Source organism: Chlamydotis macqueenii, chromosome 3 (assembly GCF_036417535.1).
Source record: "Chlamydotis macqueenii isolate bChlMac1 chromosome 3, bChlMac1.mat, whole genome shotgun sequence".
In the NCBI taxonomy this organism is placed as follows: Eukaryota; Metazoa; Chordata; class Aves; order Otidiformes; family Otididae; genus Chlamydotis; species Chlamydotis macqueenii.
This window is the reverse complement of record NC_141558.1, coordinates 110,178,727-110,204,732: the sequence shown is the minus strand read 5'-3', so window position 1 is coordinate 110,204,732 and position 26,006 is coordinate 110,178,727.

Below are 26,006 nucleotides of genomic sequence, written 5' to 3'. Positions count from 1 at the left end.
CACCCCTGTAGCCTACACAGCGATAGACAATGTTCTGGGAGGAGCCAGGAACAAAGCTGGCTGCCAGCCACTGTTGCTTGCTTTTGGTCTGCGAGTGCTATGGATTAAAGCAATGCAGTCCAGACTAAAGAAGGCAACCTCTGCTTCCAGAACCTGCTGCCATGGCAAAATGTTGGAAAAGAAAAACAAATTGGAAGAGCCTGTTGTTAGCCTTCTTTTCCCTACCTCACCACTTCCACTTACTTTTCTGCACCGTGTACCAGCAATGCTTTCTGAAGCTACTTTGAACAGCTTTCCACTCCCCTGTTTCCCCCAGATCTTCCTCTCCAAGGATATTTTAATGTCTTATCACGCGCATGCTGTGCATGTTTAAAAAAATCTATCCAATATCTATTGCACACACTTTCCCTTCCTTATTTACCTTGTCCAATTTTTACAACAGTAAGTAGCGTCTTCCAGCATCGCTTCAGATCTTATTTCTGTTCTTACATCTCCAATTCAAAAAGCCGTCTGCTCTTTGTTCTGTCCTGACAAGTTGTTTTTTGTATGCAGACCAACCTGGCTGGAGATTTTCAGCCTGACTCTCGCTATCTGAGCATAAAAGAGACAAGGCTCATATATTCTTACAATTCCCTCTCTGCTCGTATAAAATATAAATTACAGACATGACAGATTAACATTATCCTGTTACATCAATTGGGAACGTAAAAAGTTCTTGCCACCTTGCACGTGGCTTGTATGTTTGTCCCTTTCTCCAGCTCAGCAGCCCTGTTTTCCATTTGGATAAGCTCTGCCCTGCAGAGCCTATAGTTTGCTATAGGCAACTATAGTCTATTGCTATGCCACTATGTTCTTTAGTTACTAGGATAACAATCTCAAAGTTTATTAATAACCTGCAGTGCTTTCAGACTGGAAGGAGGAGGTAGTCATAGAAGATCTTAGAAATTACTGCAGACCAGGCAGCCCTTATGTCGTCAGGAAAATTCTCCAGTTGAGGTAAGAGGAGGCAGGAAGCAGGAGAGGTCCCCCAGCATCAAAATCCGGGATGCAGCCCAAGGTGAGTGCCTCTCCTGTGAGATCCTGTTTGGAGTTCCCTGTAACTTCTTGCTTCACCATTTTGAATGTCATGAAGTGAGAACTGCAGAAATCCTGGAGATAGCAAAGTCTGCAGGGGTCCTCAGATCCAGGAGGAGCGGGACAAGAAAAAGTTTCTCAGTTGAACATGGAAGGTAAACCAGACCCTACCAGAATAATGCAAATACTGGATACAGCACTACAGTGCAATAACTTTTTGCATACGTGTAAATGAAAAACTGAAGACATACAAATACACACAAGCCTATCAAGTATGCTCAATTAAGTAAGTATTATGTATAAATACACGAGTAGACATTTGTATTTAAATATGTGAAAATAAATTCTATTATTGCTATGTCTCAAAAAAATGCTCCTTTTTTTCCTCTCCTTTGCAAGTATAAACACTCACAAAATGTCTTATGCTGAATGCTTGGATACTATTTGGGAACAATAAAGTTGTCGCTAAGGAAAATAAGTGGGTCATGGTCTTGGCTTTTTAACATCATAACACTGCAACTTGTGAATTTTTTTCCCAGAGGACCCAAGCTTTCTCAAAGCAGAACAGCTCCCCTTGCGCTGCTTTTCTCTTCTCAGCTTATGCTTAAAATGACCCACAAGCAGAGTGAGACTGGATGAACATCTCTTTCCTTCACAGCCCTGTGAATTTTTAATGCCTGGCATTAAGGTGAAAATCATCATTTCTCTCTGTCTGCTGGGCGATGGGCCATCAATTAAATTCTCTTTTGTCCGTATGTAAAATAGCTAATGGTTGCAGCTTCTTTCCATAATAGAGCCATTAGTGGTAATCTGCCCCTCTCTGCCAACCGATTTACTCAGATGGGTATAGATGAATTGGCAGTAATATGCCATATAAACCTGGCTCTGTAGATGGCCTGAAAGCAGCAAAGGTCTTTCAATACGATAGTTTGCCCCATTGTATCTCTGTTTGGTGTGTAACGTAATTACATACTGGTGTGGCTCTATTTGAATCTGCAAACGGTTTTGTATTCCAGGATTTCAGTTTACACAAATCTGATTCATGAACTGACATAATGCATAGACAAAATGTCTTCAATTTGGTAATGTGCATCTGATTCACATTGATTATACTCAGCACTGGTATTCAAAGCCCTAAATTATCTTCGCTGTTTGCTAGCTTACAAATACAACAGATAACAGTTAGGGAATTTGAAACCCTTTGTAAATATGCCCATTTGCTGCACAATTAATATTTTACATTTTATTTCAAACTTGTCTTCTCAAAAGAACTCCAGCTTCTTCATGGCGGGGTGGGGAGCGCGGGGGGGATATTGCATTCCCTGGTAATGGTAAAGGAGGAAGGGAAAGCGGAGCATAGACGTCTCGTGAGCAGTGATGAATGCTTCAGTCATGTGCTTACCCACATCAGTGTGCAGTGGCTGAATCATCAGCAAGATAAACCGTCATTTTATTTGTATTTGCTGTTTGACAAGTTTAATAAGCTAAGTAACTTATTCAATAAAATGCCGGCAATGATCCAGGGGAATGTATTTTTTTTTTTATTTTCCCAGGCTTGAAAAGCATTAACATATACCCAGCTGTTACCAGATTTGTCATTGTCTTGAACATATAGGAAGACTACCGCGATATGGAAAAAACTCTGTAATGGTTGGGAAAGCTGTAGAGAGGATTTATAAATGAAGTTGCCAAAAGAGGAGATCCATTTCTTGCACCACTTAAATGTTGAATGATTAAAAATATGCTATCAAAAGAGCACTTCTTTCCTGAAAGTAATTCACCTAATAGCCAGTGTCTACTCCAGGTTATATGCAAAACGTTTGGGGTTGTTTCTTTTTTCAGTAATGTGAGGAGGGAGGAAAAAAATGGGGAGAAGAGACACTGGGAGAGGTGTTTCAAACGTTGTTACCAGTAGTCCCACTCTATTCTCATTTAAGTCTGAAGTGGAATCCCAAAGAATTCATACCAAAACAAAATTCGATCAATTATGAATGCTCTTGAAACTTCTACTGTCCTATATGCTTGTGTATATTTGTACACGTATAAGTTTATGTATGTGTGGTAATTAACATATCTGTGTCCAATAAACACACACACTTCTTTGTGCTCCGCTTGCTTTTCTCAACTGGCTCACTCTCTGCAGAATGTTTCCAATTTGGGTCATTTCTGTCCTCCTGCCAGTTTTCCAGTCCAGTGTGATCCAAATTAAATAACCTTCTATTGTGCCATTCCTGATGAATGTCAGATTAATCTTAGACGAATGTGGGACTTTGCCTGACAAGATGATTACTGCAATATTTAAACAACCCTTAGGGCCTTAATTCGCTAACAATTTATGGTCCACCCTATACGTGAGTGCCGTTTCCCTCTCCTTAATGCCCAGGTGTGCTCTGCTGTGAAATGTACAGTACAGTGGTATTTAGTGATACACACTCGCTCTCTTTGCTACACAACTGAGTGCTTTAGGTAGGCTCCGAGGAGGCTTTTGACTTCCACCCTCCAAACCCCAAGAAGAAATCTCATCCTAATGGAAAACAGAAAAATGCTGATGGCAGTCTCGGTTAAGGGAAATCCTCTTTTGCTTGCACTGAAGCAGAGAAGCCATGATCTGGGCTGTGGTGACTGTCCCCATCATCGGAGCAAGTGAGCCAGCTGCTGGTGTGGGCAGTGAAGGAGCTGGGGCCAGCCAAGGAAAAACCTCGCTGGAAAGCCTAGTCCGCAGTGCAGACACCAGACGAGGAGGCCAGAACGGAATCTGAGAAGTTTAGAAGGAATTTAAGAACGAAGCCAACATTTAATGAGGCTTGGGAAGAAGCTTCCCCTAAGGGCCTGTTATTGAATAGCTGCTGGCTGTAGGCTTTTTTCGTTCTCTTTTAGAGCAGCTGGTACTGGCCATTGCCAGAGACAGAAAAGCTGACAGGGTCAGAGATGGCAATGGCTGTCTTTAAGGCTTATTCTAATTTGAGCTAATAGAGTACAGATTCTTAGCAAAGGACGCGTCACGATGAGGACGTATTTACAATGTATGAGTGAAGGAATTACCCTACTTCGCCTCTTACGTTTGTGTCCAGCCTGTCCCAGGGTACAGGGTTGTGTTTCAGTTGCACAGTGTGCCTTTTTCTGTCTTACGTCTGTAATGTCATAAAGCAACTGGTAGTGTTTAGTGGCTCTCTGCACCAGTAGCTCCGTCTTGAGGGACTGAAATTGATGTAATTTATCATGGCAGGTGAATATGCAAGCTATTCCTCTTGCCCCATTGCACAATGTAGCAGAAGAAGCAATAGACAACGAGTCAGAAATAGCTCTCTCGTTTCTTTTTTTTTTCTTTTTTTTCCCAGCTTTCTGAAACAGCAACATCATATATCTGCATGGCTGGAATATCTAGGTACAGTAGCTCCTCTTAATGGAGCTGTGTACTGCCACACACTGTCAGAAGCTGTTGATGCTTTATTATTGAACCATTCACTGCGCATCTATTTTGCAAGAAGTGGTAATGAAGAGTGTGTTTTGGTTCGTGACTTTTTTTTTTAAAATAAAAAAGTATTTCTTGTGTCTTGACACTTTCTTACTGTCACCTAACACTGAAGGACCCTTATGTCTTTTATTTAACAGATGTACCCCAAGCAATCTTGAGCAAATGGATGGGGCTATCACTGCCTGGATCAGTATGTTTTCTCCCTCCACACCTACTGTTCCCTAATCATACAGTATCACCCTGGCTTGGTAGATTTATTAAAAATCATAGCTCCAGACCTTTTGATTATGTGTGCCAGTTCTTTCAGAAATTTAGGATGAAGATTACCAGGTTGCCCTGACTTGACTGCAGTGAGCTCCTTGAGTTTCGGTTCCACCTCAGATGTGTTACTTTGTGTTTCCACAGACTTGTTTCCATTAACCTTCTTGCCTGTACCTCCGCTTTCAGCATCATTTCACTAATCCATGCCAGAAAGACAGGAAACTTGGGCCTTGAGTCATGCCCACAGGGGATATCCAAGGGATACATAATCCTACCCCCACTATGAAAGATCCCTCAGCACGAATATTGCAGCTTGAGTTCAAATATGCTGCTGCTATTATTTGGAGGAGAGACAACACCACAGGACCAGGGGGAAAAGATGATGAGTGACATAGTTTTGTCTGGGCAGGGACCTGCTTCAACCACTTCTAGAATTTGTCCCAATTAGCCGGGATCCTCACAGGTGCTGGCCCCACACAGTCCCCAGGGCGGCTGGTGGGAACTGCAGCTGCTCCGCACCTTTGCAGGCCAGGCTGCACATGTCTGGGACTAATCGAAATGCTTCAACCATGAAAAGGTTTGTGACTTTGAGAATATTTTACATATCCCTGTTAAGAAACATCAAAATAACCCTAATCCCTTTGCAAACGTTAAGTCTTAACACAATCTTTTACTTGGCACTGTATCCGTGGGCAGGCATACACACACATTAACAGGGCTAATGAGCAGAACAGTCAATAAAATAAAATAAAATAAAATAGAATAAAATAAAACCCTCCTGCTCCCAACAGTGCAGTATTATCACAGTTGGGCTGTATTTTTCTTCTGCAGAATTCAAAGTTTTGTTTTAAATTCTGCACATCACAGCCATACTAAATATCCCCTTAGACAAGACACAAAGCTGCTGAGTAAGACCCCTGCAAATCAGGGATGCTTTTTCATAAGACCAACATGCATAATTTATATCTGCATACAATTAGCCTGTTTACATTTATACATCTTCTGTTTCCTTTTATGTGCAATATTCCACAGGATACTTGGTAATGCATTCAAAGTAACCTGTTTTTTGGGTTGTTTTTTTTTTAAGGCTGCAGGACTAAACAATTTATAAAACCTCACACCTAATAAATACTTTATATGAATACAAAAGTGTTTTCTTACTAGGTAGCAATGGCTTTAAATTAAAAATAGTCCTGCTTTTTCCCAGTTTTGAAGCTCTCTCAAGCAGTAGTCTGTAAATCCTTGACACATTTCACAAATGTGTTTTAAATGTGGTTTTTGCGAATGCATTCAGTGTCAGAGTCATAATAATCTCTACAGAATGGATACGGCAGACCAAAGTCCTTCACCCCTGATCTGGAGAGTCACTCCTTTAACACTGCAAGATCCTTTGGGGAAATTGGACTTGCTTCACCAGGCATCCTGAGGTGTTCTTTAACCCTTCTGCTCCTGGCCACCTCATGATGTCTCTTGACCTAAATGAGGTGGAGAGGCTGCAGGTACAGAACAGATGATAATGAAGAGGCTTGGCATGACCATCAGAAATGCAGCTAGCCCACAGGAAAAGCTAGTGAGTGTGGGGGTGACATAAGCCTGTGTTGCACAGCAGGTGAGAAGATGGGGAGGACTCACACTGGGACTGTTTTCGCCAGGCAACAGGCAGCAACTAGACGTGGGTGAGGATGAAAAGTATGATTTAGGGCAGGGGAAAGTGGTCTGAACAGGAGGTGGCGTGAAGAAGCAGACCTCAGGGAAGGACAAGTGTCTGGGAGGGAATGAACAGGGACAGAGGCGGGAAGAGGTGCTTGGGAAAGGAGACTAAGATTTTGAAAAGAAAACTGTTTCAAGCTGAAGGGAAAGAAATACTATTGCTCCCTGGGTAGAAAAGACCATGTGCCTTTTGAACGGATAATACTTAAAAGTGGAGACATACAAATTAAATCCCTTTGTAAACAACTTATTACTAGCCCTCTACCCACATGCTTACAACAGAGGCAGTTGCTGCTATTGTAAAAACACCTACAGAGGTACAGCGGAGATGCTGTTTCGGAAGTGTGTCATGCTCCGATCAGTGGAGTTTTGGGTTCCCAGTGTCACCCAGGCATGTGCCCGTCTGCAACTTCTGCCATACAATGAAGAGCTAGGCCAATAGCATTTTAACTACCAGCTACTGAACTTTGGATTTGTATGCCTGGAGACAGACTGGCACTGCCTCCCTCAGTACATCCTGGCACTTACTCCGGGAGCATTTGTTCTTTGGAACAGATTTCCTTTTCTCTCTCTCTCTCTCTCTCTCTCTTTTTTTTTTTTTTTTTTTTTTTTTAACAGTATCCTCTGAGACCACAGTAGCTATTTTCTGCCCAGGATTCAGTGGTGACAACGGTGAAGAATTTGGTACAGGATGATCCAAGAGAGGGGGAATTACTGGTATTACTTTGCACTCACTCAGGACCAACTCTCCAAGGAGCTGTTATTATAACATAAAACACAGCTGGAACATAAGCCATTGATCCTTATGAGTTTTTCCTTCAATCAATACTTCTTTATAGGGAACTTCACTTAGGATGCAATAAAGAGGTACATCATAACTGCTATGTGCCACAGGACACGAGGGTTCATTTTAGATGCTCTGAGTCCTGCTCGTATTGAAAGGGGACTGCAGTGCCCCAGCAGGCCAGAAGATGATACATTTGGAGACCGGGTTCTGCAGTCCGTGATGCTGTTGGTGAGAATTAGGCCCTCCCAGACGGCTCTCCAGGACAAAACCCTTGAGTCTGCCGGTGGCTGCAGCTCTTGAACTCTCCTGTGCCTTAGTCTCCAGGAAATTATTTCTCTGTTACATACTTACTCATCAGCTTTGAGACTCACACTTCCCTGGCTGAGGAATGGGATGGATAAATACTGACCAGGACAAGTCCAAATTCTCTAAATTCTTATAAAGCCTGAAGGATTGAAAATGGGCAGGGAAGAAACATTCAAAAAATAATTTACATAGAAACAAGTTGCCTGGCATAACAAGACAATTAAAGCATCCATCCCAGTAGTGCATTTTTGCAAATTAGTTCTGTCAGGAGCCGAGGAAGAGCTCAGAGCCACCTCACAAGGCAATAAGGGAAGAGTGTCAGGTAGGAATTAGTGTTCATACAAGTGGGCAGATGGGTTGTCCCGTGCAGCTCAGATGTGGAAGGGGCTTTTGCATTTACTTTGAGAGTGGAAAACACCAAACAGCTTTTGTTATAACAGGAAAACTTGTCTGTCAGATATTGAAATAGACAAGTTCATATGCTTACAATTCTATGTTCAATGCTAAATAGAGAGCTACTGTTAAATAAGTACAGGAAAAATACACAGGAAAAAAAAATTCCAGGACAAGTTAATCTTTGGTCTGATTGTAACACTTGCCATTATTTTGCAAACACGCCTTTTTTATTTCACTTTTCTTTTTAGGAAAGTGTTCCTGTCCCTTGTCACTATCTTCTGCTGTTCATTGTGATATTAATAACAGCCAATTAATGTTGCTGAAACTCAGCTGAACTTTTGTTGCCTGATGCTGCCCAAAGATCCTGGTGAGTACACGAGCATCACTACTCTGCCATTTATAATTTTCTGCAAGCCAGTGACCAGCAGGCATTATCCTGTCTCAAGTAGCCCAGAGTTTTAGTTAAGTCTCAACAACACATAACAAACAGCTGGGGAGAGAGAAACAGAGATTAGAGAGGTCAAAGCCAAAAGCAGAATGTGATAGTTGCAGATCACTTCGTTGTTTTAAGACTAACAGATACTGGCAATTATCCTTTGACCCTTTACAGAGATGCCCTGCAAAGAAGGAGAGGTTATGCACAGGCCTAAATCTCTCTGTGTTGGCTCGTTTCCAGTTACCATCTGAGGGTAAGTCTGTAGTAACCTTTGTTTACTTCCTCTGACTTTATGAATCTGCCCTCAGTTTGGCTCCCAACACATGGCAGAAGAAAAGATGCTGCCTGTCCTCCCTCTTCCCAGCTCTACCCCCATCCTCACTTCAGCACTGGAGCTTTTAGTGCAGATCTCGCTCTGTTTTGGTGAAGAAACAGATATCAGCTGTCCTGTGACAGCCAGGGATTGCTGGCCATTAAGTAGAATCATAGAATCATAGAATAGTTTGGGTTGGAAGGGACCTTTAAAGGTTATCTAGTCCAACCCCCTGCAAGGAGCAGGGACATCTCCAACCACATCAGGTTGCTCAGAGCCCTGTCCAACCTGGCTTTGAATGTTTCCAGGGATGGGGTATCTACCACATATTTGGCATCCCTTCCCTCCAGCGTGTCGACCACATCACACAGCTTGGTGTCATCTTCAAACTTGCTGACGTGTACTCTATTCCACTGTTCACGTCGCCAACGAAGATGTTAAACAGCGCCAGTCCCAGTACTGACCCCTGAGGAATGCCACTTGTCACCGATTTCCACTTGGACATCGAGCTGTTGACCACAACCCTTTGGGTGTGGCTATTCAGCCAATTCCTTATCCACCTCATGGTCTATCCGTCAAATCCATGTCTCTCCCATTTAGAGACAAGGATGTCATGCAGGACAGTGTCAAATGCTTTGCATGAGTCTTCATCCACCCCATTTTCGTCTGTTTTCTCTCTAGCTGTTCCTCCCTTAGTTTAGATGCACTGTGCGAGAGAACAAACAATTGAGACAAGCACGAATGGTGATTGACTTGCTATATCAGAAGGAGGTCAATACTAACATATTTCTGAGTCACTGAACTGTGTGATGAAAATACAGGTGATTTCAGAGAGACGGCAAAGAGCGTGCACAAAACATATGCAATGACACATACACATGTATACAAGACGTACATACATGTATAGTAAACACACACACTTACGCTCACGTAAACAAATATCACAGTGATGTCCAATGAAAGAATGGATATTTTCTCAGGCAATTCCAGAAAAAAAAAGGATTGCTTGTTTTATCTACTATGTTGACTGGGAAGAGGAAACAAGATGGCAGCGTAGGCAGTGGTATGAGGTGGGCAGTGAGTGTTGGAGAGTTCAGTGCTACATCTCTTAGTGCAAAAATGCTTTGGCAAAGCACATAGGTGTAAAAACCATGAAGACAGAAAGAGAGGGAACTAAATTTCTTCCATTTTGAGCCATTATTTTACTAAAGAGGTGAAGCGTTCTTAAAACATTGAAGAAAAAGGTTTATGGATTGTTTGAGCTGTGAAAAACTCATTTTAGTTCACACAAGCATTGCTGATTTTCTCACTTTCTGTTGATATGTTATGCATTGAGTTATCACTCTGGTGTTATTTCACAATGTTTCTTAGATCTCTGAAAGGTCGTGGGATTAGTTGCCATCAGAGTTCTGCCACAAATGCTGATCAGACCTACAGGATTCAGTCCTAGATAAGGTATGCCTGAGTATTTTTCACTTTGAAGTTCGCTGAAAAGTTTAGGGAAACTACAAGCTTTTTGCCATGGAACACACTAAAACAGGACGAAGAACTTGTGTTTGAAACAAAGATGCTCCAAAAGATGTTTGTCTATCCAGCACGTTATGGAGCACCAGGTGAAAGTATTAGAAAAACCATGCCTGCTGAGTAATTTGAACATAAAGCTACACTGTCAAAGGATAAACATCTTCTGGTCTCTTTGAACAAATCCATTTCTCATACCCTAAAACACAACAATAAAAAGTAAGCTATTTGCACAAAGAAAACTGGAAATCATAGAATCATAGAATTATAGGATGGTTAGGATTGGAAGGGACCTTTAAAGGCCATCTAGTCCAACCCCCCTGCAAGGAACAGGGACATCACCCACTAGATCAGGTTATTCAGAGCCTCATGCAGCCTGGTCTTGAACGTTTCCAGGGATGGGGCATCCACCACCTCTCTGGGCAACCTGTTTCAGTGTTCTAAAACCCTCAGTGTAAAAAAATTTTTCCTAATATCTAATCTAAATCTACCTCCCTCTATTTAAAAACTGTTACTCCTAGTCCTGTCACAACAGGCCCTACTGAACAGTCTCCCCATCTTTTCTGTAGGCCCTCTTGAAGTACTGGAAGGCCGCTATCAGGACTCTGTGGAGCCTTCTCTTCTGCAGGCTGAACAGCCCCAACTCTCTCAGCCTGTCCTCATAGGAGAGGTGCTCCAGCCCTCTGATTATCTTCGTGGCCCTCCTCTGGACCCTCTCCAACTGATCCATGTCTTAAATCCTTTAAGATATGTAGTAAGTCTGCCATTTAATGAGCTACATGAATGGTAATCATTAGTAAGTGTGTAAAATACTAGATTACTCACACAACAGCAAAAACAAAGATTCTAAGAAAGCACATATATATCCTATACAAAAAAAAAAAAAAAACACCAGCATAAAATAATGGTCAATAAGTGAAAAATGGTCAAGTGAGTTTATGCTCCCAGCCTTAATGAATGACTCTGACAATTCCTGGCCTTTGTTGATTTGTAAAATAGTTTAACAGCTCAGCATGAACAGTTTGTCAAGATCTAAGTCTATCACAGAACTGAGATACCACCATTTAGGGGTTTTTTTTCTGTTGTTCCCAGTTTGCTACGTGCTTTATCAGAGACAATTTAGTGTAGTAATGAGCAATCAACGAAAGGGGCTTGTACAAAATTTCCTCTGTTCTACCATTTTATGTTAATGCTGGAGCTACAAGAGAGGCCTTCAGGCTGGCTGACACTCACATGTGTGAATATGAACTAGTCCTACGGTTCCACTGCTACAACCCACAGCATCTTTTTGGGCACAATCAACTCTGCATTTCCGTGGTGCTGTTTCCTTTGTAAATGGTCTTCACTGAGAACACTTTAGCGTTTCTGAGAGAGGAAAGTGACCTATGACAGAGTTTTCCCAGAGTGTTAAGTGTGTTGAGGAGGCACAATTTAGCCTACTCACATAAGTCCCCCTGTATTGTTGCTGAGGGAGGAGTTCACTTTATGTATCTAGTTTAGAGGCAGCTTTGTAGTTTGTTCCATATTGATCTAATTTAAAACACTTTCTGACATGCTTATCCACAGCAACACACCAGTTAAAGGAAAAGAATGAGTGCCTGAGACATGGCCAGAGGGATAGAGATGGTGCAAACATGACATGCCAGCCATCGGTTGGCTGAGAAGCCCGTTCTCCTGATTTATTGTCTAAGTCACTGTCTAGGTATGCATCTGCTGCCCCCTCTGAGCATGCCTCCTGGGGTGATGGAGAAGTAAAGAAAGAGTTATTGACTTCTCAACCACAAGAGATCAAAGAGTCTACTGACACTGATGCCTCTCAAATGACTCCTGAAATTTAAGACTTAGTCTTGTTAATGCCATGAGGCGTCTATTTTGCACACAGATGGGGTATGAAGGTCTTGATTTTCAGCCAGCCTGCAGAATGCTGGCTTGGTTTGCAAGCTATGTGGAAGCTGGATGGGGAGGAGATCTGAAAAGGGCGGAAATAGCTATGTGATAACAGCAGTGAGAGAGCAAATTTAGTGAGGGTAGGACTGAGCATCTTCATACCCTGCCAAGTGGTGAGATAGAGGGCTTACGAACAAGCCTTAGTGCTTTTAGAACATTACTAGTCTTAATTATAACCAAGAGCAAATCTACTTGGAGGAATCTTCCATTGGTATGTTTTATGTGTGATTTTGTTTTAATATATTGTCCTTTACTCTTCAGGTACTGTGTTAACTGATCTCACTGCTGGCATTTGGTGATGTTTATCTGTACAGATGAGGACTAGATGGAGGAGGCTGGGGTTTTCTGACATGTTTGAGAGATGCCTAGGTACTCTGAAATATGCATACATTACAATTTATATCAATATATTAATGCAAAACAGAGTGACTAGGCAATGTAAAAACACGAAAGGAAGTGCTTAGACAAAATAGCTGGTGAAAATCATAAATTTTTACTGAAACATCGATCTGAAGAATATTTACTTTTAAAATGCTAAATTGCTGGTGTTTTGGTAAATAAAGATCCGGGGTTTTTATTTTGTGCTTAGTTCAAAACCATTTTTAATTAGTTCTAAATAGTGACAAGGTTTTAATAATATTCCTGAGTAAGGTGAAAAAACCTGTTTCATAGGATGAGATCACCACTATCTAGATGTACATTTTGTTGCTGAGACACAAAAGCAATTCTAATCTAATACAGGTAGTAGCCATACATAGGAGGACAGAGTGTCATATTTAGAATCATAGAATCATAGAATGGTTAGGGTTGGAAGGGACCTTCAAAGGTCATCTAGTCCAACCCCCCTGCAAGGAGCAGGGACATCCCTGACTAGATCAGGTTGCTCAGAGCCTCATCCAGCCTGGCCTTGAACGTTTCCAGAGGTGGGGCCTCCACCACCTTTCTGGGCAACCTGTTCCAGTGTTCTATAACTCGCATCGTAAAAAATTTTTTCCTAATTTCTAATCTAAATCCACCCCCCTCTATTTTAAAACCATCTCGTCCTATCGCAACAGGCCCTACTAAACAGCCTTTCCCCATCTTTCTTGTAGGCCCCCTTGAGGTACTGGAAGACTGCTATCAGGTCTCCCCGGAGCTTCCTCTTCTCCAGGCTGAACAGCCCCAACTGTCTCAGCCTGTCCTCATAAGAGAGGTGCTCCAGCCCTTTTATCATCTTCGTGGCCCTCCTCTGGACCTTCTCCAACTGGTCCATGTCCTTCTTGTGCTGGGGGCTCCAGAACTGGACACAGTACTCCAGGTGGGGTCTCACCAGGGCAGAGTAGAGGGGGAGAATCACCTCCCGTGACCTGCTGGCCACGCTTCTCTTGATGCAGCCCAGGATGCGGTTGGCCTTCTGGGCCGCAAGGCTGCATTGCCTGCTCATGTTAAGCTTCTCATCCACCAGCACTCCCAAGTCCTTCTCCTCAGGGCTGCTCTCAATCCATTCCCCGCCCAGCCTGTATTTGTGCCTGGGATTGCCATGACCCAGGTGCAGGACCTTGCACTTGGCCTGGCTGAACTTCATGAGGTTGGCACGGGCCCACCTCTCCAGCCTGTCAAGGTCCCTCTGGATGGCATCCCTCCCTTCCAGCGTGTCGACGGCACCACACAACTTGGTGTCATCGGCGAACTTGCTGAGGGTGCACTCTATCCCACTGTCCATGTCGCCGACAAAGATGTTGAACAGGGCCGGGCCCAGCACGGACCCCTGAGGGACGCCACTCGTGACTGGTCTCCACATGGACATTGAGCCGTTGACCACCACTCTCTGAGTGCGGCCATCCAGCCAACTCCTTATTCACCGAGTGGTCCGTCCATCAAACCCATGTCTCTCTAGTTTAGAGAGAAGGATGTCGTGCGGGACAGTGTCAAAAGCTTTGCACAAGTCCAGGTAGATGATGTCAGTTGCTCGTCCCTTGTCCACCGATGCCGATGGTGCATGTGATGTGCCCTTTATGAATTGTTCATCCCTCCAGTAACTGCTGCCCCTCTCCAGCACTCATCACCCACTGTCTTCCCAGCCCCTTCTGCCTCCTTTCACTCTTTGAGGTGAGCCCCTTCTTCATGAATGAAGTATAACAGGTACATATAGAGTTCTCATGTGGAAAACACCTCAATTTGCAATTTTAGTTGGTGCTCTTGGTCTTAAAAAATTTCAGTAGAGAAGAATGGTTGATTTGTTGATAGCTTCATTCAGATATGATGTTGATCTTTTTTTCAATAAGTTGGAAGAGTGACTGGAAGGACAAAATGCATGATGAGGATTCAGAAGATTTGATTCCTGCTTTAGGCTCTGCCACAAGTGTAGTTATGCCTCATACATGACAGTGTCTCCGCTTCACGTTACTAATACGTAAGTGGGGATAATGTGTAACTTAGTGGTTGATGTGAGATGTAGTTTAATACTGTTTGCAAGCCCAGTGGGGTTTTATAATGATCAGTGGTTGAACAGTAACACCCGTATTTTTCCTATCAGTCTTTGCTATTAATTTGACTGATAGCATTGAGTTACCGGACCAGTGACCACTTACCACTGGAGGTCCTGATACAAAAGGTCTACAGAAGTTATCACAGGAATTTTGTTGTTGGGCTGATACATCAGATGCCCAGTGCCTTAGCCTCAAAATTGTCCTACGCACCTTGAATAATGAAAAGGTCAGGCTTTATTAAGGGGCAAAACCTTGCTTTCATTACACTGTCATGAGTTGCTCCTGGATTGCAGTGATGATGGAACTTCATACTGAAAAGTGTTCAATCTAAAAAAGACGTATATCAATCCCCATATCTGAATCCATCCTTTGCATTAGAAAGTAAGTGGCAATATGGAAAGAATTAGTGAAAATATCCTGTACACAGTTTAATTCTGGTTGTGGGTTTTTTGTTGTTGGGTTGGTTTGTTTGTTTCTTTTCTTACTTTCCAATGACTATGGGTTTTTGTGTTCTAGTCTGGCAGAATTAATTCCTTGTGGCAGGTAAGCTGATTCACACAAGCTTGTGTAACCCAGTGTAAGGCTGGTTTTTTTTTAAGCAGTCTTTAGTTACTCAGGGAATTGAATTTGCAGTCCTTGATTCTAAAATAAAATGCTTGAGAAGGAAGTGTGTGTATTTTGAATTAACAGAATACATATCAGGGTCCTAATTTAAACTGTGTCTCAAAACAAGGATATGTATTCATTGAATGTGATCTTCAGCTGAGACATCAGTTTACAAACTGGTTAATTATGTATCTTAAATATATTATTATAGCAAGGGAAAAATCTGCTTGTGTGTCAAATAACTGGATATTCTATCACCACATGTAAAGGAATTCTCCAATATTTTGGGAAAGGTATTTTTTCCTCCTTTTTATTTTAAAGATCAAATAGAGCACATTGTATTTTTTTTTTTTGTCAGGATCAGAAAGCTAAGTTAAGAAGACTTTCAGAGAGAAGGGTTGTTTGCTACCTTGCTGTTAAAACAATGTTTTGCTGTCTGTAACCACAATATTTTCAACATTGTAGTGCTAGGCAGGAAGCACAAGATTACTAGTTATCGCCTCTCATTTCACTGTTTCCTGTTTCTTGTCTTAGCTGGCCTAAAATTTCTGTAGATAAATACAATTTCCAAGTTAAACACAGATGTGGTGCAGTATAATTCTGGCAGGTGCTATTGTGTTTGTGCTATGAGAGGTGTTACCTGATCCTACTTGTCTTTAAAGCTGAGAAGACAAGGGGACTGATTCTGCTTTCCCTCAAACATGCACAGTGATGTAAAAAAAATTTAAAATCTCCATCAGCAGGTACTTTTCAGAGGTGAATCAGACCCACAGTGAAGAGTTTGTTCTCCAGTCCTTCCTGGACTCTCACAAATACCTCCCCTTTGTTCCCTGGGAATTATGCTTTCCTTTGCAATTTTTGAATGTGCATTACAGCAGTTTGTGGAGATGCTGATACAGAAAGGATAAAGGTTAAGGGTGTTCTAACAAGTATCACACAGAAAATAAGTAGGGGAAGAGAAATAGGCACTATAATGCAGAGATTAAGCGAGAAAGTGTTGCAAATAGGAGAATTAAACAGGAAAAAATAAGATAGCAGGCCATGATTGAAAAGGGTTAGCATGAAAGCACAAGTCGGGCAAAAAGGGGCTAAGACAATACTTATTGAAATTTCATTCATCAGAGGCACCTAATTTTCATGAGCATCCTAAAGTTCAGCGGGCACAAAATCATACAGTTAAATTACAGAATACTAACACTCTAAATCATGCATACATACATACAAACAAGATGTTTAAAAAAATGAATGTAATCTTATTTTAAACAGTGTATGGTCCCCTCCAGAACCAATTTAGCCATTTTGTATGTATTATCCTGGCATGGTTCCTATAAAAATAGGAGCAATTTGAGATTCAGCAAGTTGGTTAGCAATTTAACTGAAAAAAAAAAATCAACCTTGTATATTCAAATAACGTTAAAGGGATTTCCTTAAACTCACAAATCACAGAACTCAGGCATGACTAAAGTGGTGCTACTTAACCCCCTTCACTCTGTTGAAGGATTACAGCAGCTATTCTTTGTTTGTAACCTCTTTTAATACTTAAATCCAGCAGATTAAATATAAGATTTTGAGAACTGAGTAATAGGTGAGAAGTTTGTGAGGAGAATAATGATAAAAGGAGGCATTGTCAGCAAATTATTCTAATTTGATAGCTATATTTATAGTTGTGTGTTGGATAATGCCCAGAAGCCCGAAATATTTTAAAATCCTTCTTAACTTCTTAACTGTAATTTTTCTTTTTGAGTGATATGTCTGTTGTGGCTGTATGAAAGTCGCTCAGAAACTGGAGATAACATTGAAGTTTAAAAACATCTTTTTTATTTTAACTTATTCAGTATTGCCAACATGATTCTTCTGGTTATCAGAACACACTGATTTGTGAGAAATCAGATGCTTGGCTAATAAAAAGTACTATAAAATCTGGAAAGCATTAATAAAAAAGATTACGAAATGGCTGCTTCTAACAGAAAAGAAACAAAGTCTACATTCTTCTTATTCTCTGTCACAGACAAATACGTTTAAGGAGTTTTGCCAATTGTTTTGTTTTGTTTTAATCATAATATTCCTTACAGAAATCTAAAGATCTACCATAAAGTATCTATCATATTTAGACATATTTATCATATTCAGGTATGATAAGTAGAAGATGTAATGACTTTGTGATAACAACTATCACAGAACTTAGGCACAAATTTACACTTTATTTCTCAAAATGGGTAGCTGTGAACTGGAGTACCAACAGGTTCAATGGGATTTGACAGAGTGCATTTGAATTTCAGACGGTATGTGTTTTGTTGAACTGTGGGATAGGGTACTGCTCTATTACATTTTCAGCTAGCTGTTGTCTTGAGTAGGCACTGGATCAGCTTTTAGAACAGTTGATTCATGATTCTGCACCCTTCAAAGCCCAACAAAGCCCCCTCATAACAACTGATTTCTTAAGTTTCTGATTTTTCTTTATATTGGATCTGGTTCTGAGACAATCAGGAGGACAAGTAGAGATATAGTAATTTGATAGCCTAGTGACAGAAGAGTTACATTACTTAGTTCTTTGTTATTAATGGTTTTGTTACTAACAACGAATACTGATTTTCACAAATTCAAACATTAGTGCACAAAAATTAAAACAAACACACTTTCTATATCTAATTGAAATGTTTTTCTTGGATTGAGATCCTTCTGTTCAATGTTTTTTTCCTCCAAACTACTGACATTGCCTTGGCAGCTTGACAAGTCCATATTGGCATTACCAAAATGTTCTCACAGATTTCATATTCCCTGACTCTCCCATCATAAGAAAGCATACATGAGAGCTCACCTTCGAAGGCTTCATAAACCTGGGCTCAAGAGCCGTAAGCAAAATAATTTAGTCTCGTATGCCTTGCAATGGCACAAATGCCTTGCTTTCTGCTACACTGGTCCACCCATTCATTCAGAAGTACTGCTGAATTCTGAGTATTTCCAAAACTTTTGATTTAAGCCATCAGAAAATTTTGGCTTGTGATCACAAGATGGTAGGTCAGTCACACAAATGCTGATAAGACATTTCCTGCCTTGGCATACAGGCAAAGACAGGTTGGCTAAGAGATTTCAAATGATGTAAGACCAGAGCTAGGACACTACGACTGAAGGATGAAGAATAATAGTACAACAGAGAAGCAATCCAACCTGTTTGTGCTAAAGGAAATGACTGTTTGCAACACGAACAAATTGCTCATGTTTGCAGTACTGTGCCACTTTCCTAACTGTTTATGGTACTAATTTTTAAGGTATTTTAAGACTAAACAGATGAAGTTTTGTAGCTTTAAACTTTATGCTTTCAGACTAAAATATTGTTTAAAATATTGTGATTAAAATATTCCAGGAATGAACTTTGCTTGATTTTTTTTATGATATTAAGATGAATCCCACTGTGGATTATGTCAGTCTTGTCAAATTCTATCATGTCAGCCATCAGAAAGATAAATGGAACAAAGGATGGAAACAAAGAGGTAGGTTACTGAGCAGGAGACAAATCAGGATGTATATATAGGGAGAGAGAGGATGTCATAAAAGGATGAACAGAGAACTGACAGTACAGTATGGAGGAGAGGAGGAGGAAAAAAGTGATTTTATAATGAAAAGGAAAGAGCTCTATACAACAGCAAAAATCTCCATAAGCCACCTCCAGTAAACAGTCTAAAAATACTTCACTAATCTCAACATGTTGAAGATAGTTTTAGGGTATCTCAGTATAATTTTTTTGACCTTTAGTTGTAGTTCCCTTCCTGTTGGAAATCTCAGAGACAAATTTCCCTGGAACATGCACTATTCAAAGGTTATGTCAAGAAGGCATTAATGCGTTGTTGGTCTTTATACCATCCTGTTTTTTTTTACATTACAGTGGCCCAACTCTTCCATATATTGTTCATGAGAGCATCTTCTACCCACTCAAAATATATATCTCCCATCAGTAACTGCATCTCTTCCCAGCTATTTTGTCTTTCTGGATCTGTTAATCATGAACTACACTGTTAGTAAGTTCAAAGGGAATTATAATATAAAGCACTGACTTTAGTTTGTGTTAAAATATCACATGGCAGTGCAGGTGAGTTTCTTGTGTTTATGGAGAACCGAGGTCTGCCGTGTTACAGCAGATTACTTGTTCCACTGAACAGGCGAGAGGCACCTCTTACCCGGGTACCCAAGCCCCTGTGAAAACCCCGCTGCCTGTAGCGAGCTGTTATTACTGCTATTCCTCAAACAGGTGTTTTCAAACATTTCGATTGCTTGGGTGGCATGTTAAAAGATAAGATTTAATGGATTGTCTTTTCCTTTCTTTGCTGACTGAGTAGCATCCCAGTGGCATTTACAGCAGCTGATTATATGGAAACATAATGTTAGGGAAAGCATTTGATTTTTTTTTTTCTTTGTCATCTAATATAATTTAGCAGCTAGAAAGAGGAAAAGCAGACTCGTGATTGGCCACCTTCCTGATGACAAGCAGCATGTATCATTGTGGTCCACAGAAGCCAATTTGGGAACCACTCTCTAGGAGCAAGTACTATAAAGAGAAATGTGTTGTTTGCAGCTGCTCTTAGACATGAAGCTCCATGAGGAATTTAGAACTTTGTTTCAGAAGTGAAGCTGGTGGCAGAGCTCTGGTGAATACCAATTCCTGCTCTCCCAGAGGTGAATGTCTTCCACACAAATCATAGAATCATGATAATCTAATCATAAATCTATAGAATCATGATAATCTAATCATAAATCTATAATCACAGGCACTGCCTGTCAGCTGTCAGGGATCTTGATCTTACAGTATGTAAACTTTTTGCATGAAGGTTTTTTAAATGTAATTCATAAATTTCAGTGTTTGCTTTAGAAAGGCAAGTCTACATTTATATGCACCAGGCAACAGTAAAGCAAGCTTTTTACCCAGCAGAAGACTGAGCCTTTTTTTTTGACTCACTGAGCAGCTAGAAGCACACACCTCAAAAGGCTGTTGGAGAAGGATGTCAGAACAAAAGTCTTCTTCATGGGGCACTGCAAGGAATTCACCACCAAAGGAAAGTGTAAAAAGAAATACACTGAAAAGGAGCATAGAAACAATTCCCAGGGTGTAGCAAGGGTGTTGAAGGAAAATCAAGGTAGGAAGAGAAGTGAAAAACAGAAATATAGTCACAGCTCTTTATCTGAGATTAATTTCTGCCTCCCACCTGGGAATAAATATGATTTTCATATTTAATGGAACTTCCAAATTCCTTCAAGATTCCTTTTTTATTTGAGGGCTAATTTCAATTAACATCATGTTTTTTTAACTCTCACATTAATTTCGCCCTGCTAGCTGGCATCTAGATATTAAAAGGAATGATGCCATTTACAAATCCTTTGGGGACAGGCTTTGGTAATTTATACTGCATTGATGTCAACTGTGTACAAAGAAACACTTGTAGGTTAAGAGGGTCAATTATTGACCCTAGGTTAATGATAAATATATATTTTTACTAGGAGGTCATAAAGCACCCCAGACATACAAGGTGTCTGATCACCCTGTCTTAGCATCTCTCAAAGCATTGAACGGTGTCATATTTTAACCAGAAATAATGTTTTCCAAAAAACTATTTTGTAAATTGTCATTAAAAGAAAAATCATCAAAAGGATCCACGACTGAAAACATAGCTTAGAAGATTGTAACATCATCTGACAAAACCTAAGAGGCTGAAAATTCAACGTAGGTCACAGCCTGTTTTTCTTCACAGCAACACAAGAGGAAGGCAAAGTTCTACTGCTACCATTCCTGGCTTTTGTTATTTTTGTCATGATGTTAACATTGATAAGCATTCAGCAGTGCCAAAGGGATGCGTGAAAATGATAGCATAAATACAGTATTACTGTGCATATAATTAATATAATAATAGAAGGCATGCACAAGCTACTGCTGTACTTGACTTGTTCGACTTTCATCTGTTAAGTTAGAATCTGCACTTAGTTTCAAGTGTTAATATGAAGTAGGGATGAGGGAAATGTGCTAATTCTTGGAACCATTGCCCTTCTGAAGAGTGACAAGGTGGAATTTTCTAGGATACTTGAAATTTCAGTCCGCTAGTATGATTATAGCATGTTGCAATGCAGAGTGGAATTTCCTAGTTAAGAATGTATCTCAGGTTCCTAAGCCCCAGGCCAGTGAAAGCTGAGTGTACTGTGAAGGTGAAAGTGTTCAGTCTCCAAAGCGAGAGAGCCATCCACATCAATTTGCAGCAGGCTAAGTGGCATCAGCTATGGGAGGAAAGCTTACAAAGTCCAGCTTCAAGAAGTGCACTGCAGAAGTCGCACAGCACAGAATGAAGGAATCTGCATAAACAAATCAGAGATGTGCAGCTAAAATGCTCCAACACCACTGAGTCTATAGAAGAGTAGTGCTGCAGGGAGAAAGATGATGTAGGAGAAGTAACATCTCCTGTATAGCATTAAATAATGTTGACTGCATTAAGGAAGGAACTTGATTGCTTTATAATGTACAGCAGCCAGGATCTACATCAGACCATACATTAGGGAAATTTATGAAGTAGGTTTTACTTGTGGTACTGCAAAACTTTGAGATTTTACATTTGCAGGTACATGTACAAACATATATATCTGTAGTCTAAGTGAATCTGCATCCCACTCCTCCTGAGATTCACTGAGGAGCAAGCACCAAATCTGAAAAAAAAAAAGCCCTCAGTCAAAGCAGCCAAAATTCTCCTGGTACCACCACTACAATGGCACTGATTAGGCACATCGACTCAGTGCAACGTTAAAAAGAGACCCAAGCCGCCTCTTAAGTTTTATGGCCTCCAATGATCCTCTAAAAGCACATAGACTATGAATTTTGTTATTATAGTGGCATCTGAAAGCAGCCAAGTTTTCTGATTTCAGGTTTCACTTTGCTCTTCTGAGACAAGCAGTGTAAAAAACTGAGTTAAAATTGTCTGGCAGGAGATAATTAGGTAACATTAGAGTGCTTGAAATTGTGATAATACTGCATTTTCAAGAGAACTTTAGAGCCTTCAAATAACACCTGTTTGTATTAATCTCATCTTATTTTCTTTCAAAATAAGGTTAATTGTAAAGACAAAATCTGAAAGCAGAAATTGCAATCTAATACTTCAGGGTATTGAATCTAAGGTGTCAATTGAAGTTCCTTTAAAAAGGTGTACAGAAGTGAAACCTGCATGGAATCAAAAACGCAAATGGATGGCAGGTGTTGTTAATGTTATCAGCTATACACAGACCCAGATCCAGAGAAGCCCGTATGTGGGAAAAGTTAGTATCCAGACAGTGACCTAGAACCACATTTTACTGCCAACTTTATAGATGATTCTGAACTTCCAGGAAGTTTTTCATCCACCTTTAAAGAGTTTTAAACTCCAGCTCCAAGCTTAAGCATTTCTTCTATTCCTAAAATTACCTAATATTTCTTGTATACTTATAACACTTTCAACAACTGCATAGCAATAGCAAGTGTTGTAGAAAATATATTTTTCCTTATAATGAGAACAAATAGAAATGGAGATGCTTAAAAATGCAATTTAACTTTTGATGCGCCATGGAATGATACCTGCTGTTCTCATCACGAATATCTGCCACTGTGGCAAAAAAAAAAAGTTATATTGACATAATTTAATATATTGTGTATATCCAAACACACAGCCTAGGACAGCTTTTACTCACAGATTTCTTTCAGCCAATATATGCTTTTTTTCAGCTATAGAACTGAATTGGCATATATATATTGGAAAAGTAAACTTATTGTTGCAGGAAGAAAATACAGTGGCAGAAACTAACAGCAGAGCTCAATTAGTGTCTTCTGTCCACACTAGTATCCTCAGTTGCTTCTTCACTAAAAGGAGCCTCTGAGAGGCTGAACACCAGAAGGTCTGCTGTGTTTATAAATTCATGCTCCTATACTTGATTTTTTTTTTGTTTAGAAGTTCAAGTTTTCAGGCTACAGATTTAATGTATTTTTTATTTATTTGAAAGCTAGGCATCATAGAATCATAGAATGGTTTGAGTTGGAAGGGATCTTAAAGATCATCCAGTTCCAAGCCCCCTGCCCTGAGCAGGGACACCTTCTGGTAGTCCACATCACCCAAAGCCCCATCCAACCTGGTCTCGAATACTTCCAGAGATGGGATATCCATGGCTTCTCCAGGCAACCTGTTCCAGCACATCATCACCCTCACAGGAAAGAATTTCTTCCTTGTATCTAATCTAAATCTACCTTATTTCAGTTTAAAAACATTACCCTTTGTTCTATCACTGCATGTCCTTGTCAAAAGTCCCTCTCCAGCTTTCTTGTAGGCTCCCTTTAGGTACTACATAATTATCTTCTTGTGAACAGTTTAAATAAAATGTTGTGTATAGACCCTTGGAAATATATGTTAAGATCATGTGTCTGCAGTATTTTTCTTCTTGGTGAATGTCAAGTCCAGCACACATTATTGGATGCCACATGTTGTGTGTTCCCTTTTTTAACAAGTTGCTCTCATCACTTCCACCTGACTCAGTAACTCTGTGAGGAAGAGGAAATAAGAGGCTTGGTGGGAGCTACATGATGAGTAAGTATTTTCAAGGAATTATTTTCTGCATGACAAGTTTGTCATGTCAGATTATTAGCTTTGTGTTGTGCTATTCTGTCCAGCAAAGCAGGATTTGAAAGAGATAGTAAAAAGAGAAAGGAATGAGTACTAGTCAACTGATTTCTCTTGATTTTGATCAATTCTGGAGCAATCTTCAGGCACAACATGCAAAAGGGTTTGTTGCTGTAATGCACCTGCTTCCACCGTGCTGTGGGTTGTGTTCCTGGTACTGGCTTGACTGGACAGCTAAACAGAACTTAACAAGATTTCGTGATAAACAAAAAAAGTACAGACGTATCTGTTCAGAGGTCTGTTTAAGTGGTTTTCTCCTCTTATGAGCTGTAATTATTTATTTCTTTGAGGCACATGCCATCCTTTAGAAAGAAACAGTAGAGAAAAAAATAAAATAGTGGTGGTCCCATAAACCTTGCACTCTAAAACATGAGCAAACATGTGGGTGACCTACATGGTGGCTGGAGAAGACCCTGGAAATGAGTTAGGAAAGAAAAGACAGTAATGGCAATGGGAAAAGTTGTGATAATACTATAAAATTATGACTGGCACCCACATTGGAAGCAGGAATGAACCTGAGGCAAGAATCAAACGTCGAGAAGATGAAATTATGGCAAACCAACACTTGTTCCTGATGATGTGTGCCAGAGTTGGAGTGTAAATTAGTTTTATCCAACATCCTTTTTCCACTTTGATGGTGAAAATTGTTATTCTACAGTGGGTTGAAAACTAGGAAATTCTAAGTAGGTATGGCTGTGACTGCTGTCATTCTATATTTTTACAATTTTCTGCATGAGTTTTACAAGGCTCTTCTTGCAAAATTGTACTTCAGTTTTGACTAACATTTTTTTTTAGCCTATTTCATCACCCAATTAACTTTTGTTAATGGAGCAGAAATGGCATAGAAGTCAGGGAACAATTCAGCCCCCCAGGGTAGTACTGACATGACGGTTTGACACGGTTTTACATCTGTTGTGTGTACTTCGAATAAACATCAGACTTCCTTACCTTTACCTTTTCCTTTTCCGAGGTTTGACACTAATATGTCTAACCACTATGTTATGAAATACTTCTAGGTCCAGCAATACATGAAAAGCTTTGATCAAATGCTTCTGTTCATACAAAGGCCTTTCCTTTTTGTTCCATGTTTTCAGGGAATTGAAAGGCTGCTAGGAGAGTAGGACAGTCTGTTCCACTATGGAAGAGTAGATGCTTTATATAACAATTTCAGGTTGTGAAGCACAGCATTATGATTTCCCTCCGGCAGAGTTTCCCTGTGGTGATATGGAACTAGAGTCACAAGCTTTCTGATTCACAAGCTATACCCAGAATCTTGTACAAAAATACCTTAATTAGGAGGGCTGTCTGACAGATATACTAGACAATCGTATCGTCACTAGAGCTAGCCAGGAATTCTGTGACAAAATGGCTTTTCATAATAGAAAAATTATTCATCAAACCTAAAACTTTCAGTAGAAACTTTCTCTTTCATCTTGCCTTTTGGAGAAAGTTTTTTCAGGCTCAAGGTAGAAATAACGACAAAAGTCAGGAAGTTAGTCAACAGTGCTGTGACAAGGTAGCTCATCAAAAACTCCTGGCCTGGTTCAGGCTGGAGACTCAGCTTTTGACTTTCCGAGTGTCCCTCACATACCCTGACATTTCTCCAGACGGATCTCTTTCTCCTTTAGGGGAGCTGCTCTTTTTTGTGCCAATTAAAATAATACCATGAAGCAGGGACATGACTCTGGATCTTCCATGCTTCTGGTGACTTCTCCTACAATGCAACGTACAACAGTTTCACCCTGTTCTGGCACACTGGCTACTGAGCTGCTTGAAAGGGTGCAACTCCAGCAAGGAGACTGAGCAATGAGGACTTGGACATTTGTCTGCACTCGAGAGCAACACCAGAGTGAGGAGCTCCCATGCCCAGGTGACCACATCGGCTTCCATCCTATCTTCTTTCTCTTTCCTGCTGAAGAGATTGAGCTGGGAATTTCCTGCTTCCTGCTAGTCTTCATCATAACATGCTTCTGTTTTTCAGTATCTGGTTAACATATAGCTCTTTGATCCCAGGCTCTGCCACAAGATATATTC